The sequence below is a fragment of the Rana temporaria genome, chromosome 5, assembly GCF_905171775.1.
Source record: "Rana temporaria chromosome 5, aRanTem1.1, whole genome shotgun sequence".
NCBI classification, from domain to species: domain Eukaryota; kingdom Metazoa; phylum Chordata; class Amphibia; order Anura; family Ranidae; genus Rana; species Rana temporaria.
This window is the reverse complement of record NC_053493.1, coordinates 237078339-237083186: the sequence shown is the minus strand read 5'-3', so window position 1 is coordinate 237083186 and position 4848 is coordinate 237078339.

Genomic DNA, 4848 nt, shown 5'->3' with positions numbered 1-4848 from the left:
GTTGTGGGACTTTGCGAGCCTCGAGGGGGTGTCCATCCATTTATTTCTACATTTGATGGAGATTTTTCTCTCCTCTGCTTTTATCAAAAAATCTTCTTTTTGCGAAATCTAAGAACGTATAATCTCAGATTCTTGAAACACTTACGCCGACGTATCTCTATATACGCAGCGTAAGTGCACAGATGCGCCGTCGTATCTATGCGCCGGACTCTTAATGCAAGATATGCCTGAATTTTGACTTTATCCGACTGATGTAATTTTCCTATGCCGTCGTATCTTGGGCGCATATTTACGCTAGCCGCAAGGGACGCTTCCATTGAATTACACGTAGAATATGTAAATGACCGAGATACGCCGATTCACAAACGTACTTGCGCCCGTCACAGAGATATACGCCGTTTACGTAAGGCGTACGTCCGGCGTAAAGTTATTCCACCTAAAGGAGGCGCATCCCATGTAAAGGTATGGACGACGGAACAGCCGTTGTATTTTACGTCATTTACGTAGGACTACGTGAATAGGGCTGGGCGTAGGTTACGTCACGTCGTAGGCAGTGATTCGACGTATCTTATGGAGTATTTTAGACGTGATTCTGAGCATGCGCACTGGGATGCGTCCACGGTACGGCACCTGCGCCGTTCGTTCGGCCCATCATTTACATGGGGTCACGGATCATTTAAATGGATCACGCTCACCGTTCACCTACTTTGAATTAGGCGGGCTTACGGCGAATGATTTACGTTACGATGGCGCAACGTAGGGAGCGAGTGCTTTGTGAATACTGTTCTTGCCTCTCTGTGTTACGTTGGCGTAGCGCATATGAGATGCGCTACACCGGCATAAAGATGCGCCCAGGTATGTGAATCCAGGCCCTTGTGTTTAAAAGTTCACCCATAAAGTCCCATTAGTATCGGGGGGTACTTTTCCTTTTTTGGTTTGCTCTACAAACTCTGAATCATTGGGATGTTGGCAACAAAATTGAGAATTTTTGTATTCCCTCCTCTATATTCCATTAACATTTAGAACTCAACAAAGGCTCAATTTATTCTAAAAAACAGTCTATAATTCCCCTGGATACACTTAGGCAGGCCATGCATGGTACACATTTCTTTCTTGCAACCACGAGTTGCAGGAAAGAAATTTGCATGATTCCCCTATCAACACACACAGTGTTGACAGGGAAATCCCTCCTACTGAGCCATTGTCTGCTTCTCGAGCGGGTGTGCGTGGCAAAGTTTGGGGTTCTTGGAAGGTTTTTTTTTATATCTGGGCAGGCTGCTTTTGGACAAATTATCTGTCATTTGAAATCTATGCCTCCTGTATGCTATGTTTCTTCCAATGAACTCAATTACTTAAAATAAGTTGACAATCATTTCAAATAAGCAGTCACAATTTTCTTTTTGAGGGCCTCAGAAAGCTCTTTTTATCTTGGCATGATGATGCCACCCTCATCAATAGCTCCACGTGCAAACTCCCTGAGGAGGTACTAATCATAGGCATCCAGTCTAGATCCCCTAACTCTAGTTTCATAAATTGTGCTAAATGTATTGGCATACATATTTTTTCTGTATTACAAACCTGAATTTTTGTTCATTTATGAAGAGAATACACCATGTCAATTGTATGTGTCATTCGTTCTACTATATCACATTTGTAGGTATTTATTAAATGCAGATTTAATGTTTGCCTGTTTAAATATTTTTTATAAATCAACGATTTCCATGACGTGTCCTTACTTTTTTACATGACTGTATACAGTGCCTTGAAAAAGTATTCACACCCCTTGAAATTGTCCACATTTTTTCATGTTACAACCAAAAACGTAAATGTATTGTATTGGGATTTTATGTGATAGACCAGCGCAAAATGCCACATAATTGTGAAGTGGAAGGAAAATGATAAATGGTTTTCTGAATTTTTTACAAATAAATATGTGAAAAGTGTAGCGTGCATTTGTATTCAGCCTATCCCCCCGAGTCAATACTTTGTAGAATCACCTTTCTCTGCAATTACAGCTGCAATTCTTTTTGGGGATGTCTCTATCAGCTTTACATATCTAGACAGTGACATTTTTGCCCATTCTACTTTGCAAACTAGCTCAAGCTCTGTCAGACTGGGCCATTCTAACACATGAATATGCTTTGATCTAGACAATTCCATTTTAGCTCTGGTTGTATGTTTAGGGTCATTGTCCTGCTGGAAGGTTATCCTTCACCCCAGTCTCAAGTCTTTTGCAGACTCTAACAGGTTTTCTTCTAAGATTGCCCTGTATTTGGCTCCACCCATTTTCCCATCAACTCAGACAAGCCTCCCTGTCCCCGCTGAAGAAAAGCATCCCCACAACATGATGCTGCTATCACAATGTTTCACAGTGGGGATGGTGTGTTCAGGGTGATGTGCAGTGTTACTTTTCTGCCACACAAAGCATTTTGCTTTTAGGCCAAAAAGTCTAATTTTGGTCTCATCTGACCAGAGCACCTTCTTCCACATGTTTGCTGTGTCCCCCACATGGCTTCTCACAAACTGCAAACGGGAATGTAACGGGAGGGCCAGTGGAACCCAGAAGCTCTTACAAAGTATGAGCCAGGAAATAATGGATTCAGAATATCTTGGACTACCTGAGATGGGGCAGTAATGATTATCCACAATTTATTCCAGGATATTGTTAAAGAACTAATTACTGTTTGCGGATTCTGAACTCAACAGGTTAGTTGAAAGAGTGACTCATTCAATGTGGGGACACATACTGTTAGGTGTTAATGTCGTCTGTTGTGATGTGAATGAATCTAGGATGGCTCCTGAAGATCTGTCATTGTGGCTTGTGCTAATTGACACCGTATTGTGTGAAGGAGTCCTGTGATAAATGTGTATTGCAAGTTAACAGACAGTCTAAAGGTCATGTGTCTGAGACATCAGCTGTAGTTAATTAGCTCATGTAAATTATGTCAGAGCTGGAGCCAGAATGTCTGACTAAAAGATGTGTATTGAGGGGGCTCGTTAGGAACCATTGTATGATGTTGTGGGTGGAGTTGAGTCATTGTTCATTTTGGTTACTGCAGGATCCTAACTGTATATAAGAGCCTGATTTTCTCATTAAAGGGTCTATTCGTGTGGAACCTCAAACAGAGCTGTGTGTCTCATTATTGGGGTTCATTTGCCTGACTGTGGAGTGTCGATAGCTGTATTGGGTTCGAAAATGGAATATCTTAAACGGCTTTAATGCCTGTCCCATTTGGGGTTCCGTTACAGGGACTTCTTATGGTTTTCTTTCAACAATGGCCTTTATCATAGAGGCCAGATTTGTGGAGTGCACGACTAATAGTTGTCCTGTGGTCAGATTCTCCCATCTGAGCTGCAGATCTCTTTAGCTCCTCCAGAGTTTCCATGGGCCTCTTGGCTGCTTCTATAATTAATGCTCTCCTTGCCCGGCCTGTCAGTTTAGGTGGATGGACATGTCTTGGTAGGTTTGCAGTTGTGCCATACTCTTTCCATTTTTGGATTATGGATAGAATAGTGCTCCGTGAGATGTTCACAGCTTGGGATATTTTTTTATAGCCTTATCGTGCTTTAAACTTCTCGACAACTTTATACCTGACCTGTCTAGTGTGATCCTTGGCCATCGTGATGCTGTTTGTTCACTAAGGTTTTCTAAAAAAACTCTGAATGCTTCACTGAACAGCTGTATTTATACTGAGATTAAATTACACACAGGTGGACTCTATTTACTAATTAGGTGACTTCTGAAGGCAATTGGTTCCACTAGATTTTCATTAGGGGTATTAGAGTAAAGGGGGCTGAATACAAATGCATGCCTCGCCTCAAATTGAAAACCATTTATCATTTTCCTTCCACTTCACAATTGTGTGCCACTTTGTGTTGGTCTATCACATAAAATACCAATAAAATACATTTACGTTTTTGGTTGTAACGACAAAATGTGGAAAATTTCCAGGGGTATGAATACTTTATCAAGGCACTGTATTCCTTTCTAGTGCTACCCCTATGCTAGACACCCTCCCAAAAGAGTAGAATATTTTGTTGATCTCACTGCTGGTTACTTTCACCTACTTTCATAGCTAAAAATGTACAGAAAATGTACCTACAGATGTTAAAATGTAAAATTGTCACCTGGACAAAAATGTAATTTATGAAAAAGAAAGGTATATTATGTAGAAACATTTTTTTGTTTATAAAATTCCACAGGCAAACATGTATTCTATAACAGCTCACAGTGGGAAATGTTGTGATTGTGGGGTAATTTTTTGTTTCCATGTCAGCAGTGGCGGCTTGTGCTCATATTTTTTGGGTGCAAACAAACTGAAAAATTCGGGGAAAAAAATCATCAATTGCAGCCACTGTACCAAACGCAGCCACAGTGCCCATCAAACGCAGCCACTTTGCCCATCAAACGCAGCCACTGTGCCCATCAAAAGCAACCACTGTGCCCATCAAAAGCAGCCACTGTGCCCATCAAACGCAGCCACTGTGCCCATCAAACGCTCCCACTGTGCCCAAAATGTTGTCACTGTGCCCCAAATGCTGCCTCTGTGCCCCATGTGCTGTCACTGTGCCCCATGTGCTGCCACTGTGCCCCAAGTGCTGCCACTGTGCCCCAAGTGCTGCCACTGTGCCCCAAGTGCTGCCACTGTGCCCCATGTGCTGCCACTGTGCCCCAAATGTTGCCACTGTGCCCCAAATGCTGCCACTGTGCCCCAAATATTGCCACTGTTCAATGCATGAATCTATCTATGGTAATTAGAGAGTGACAGGAGAGGGGGGGGGGGGCGATGCTCCTGCGCCCTTTATGGACGCACCGCCACTGCATGTCAGTCAACAGAATGTTAAGAA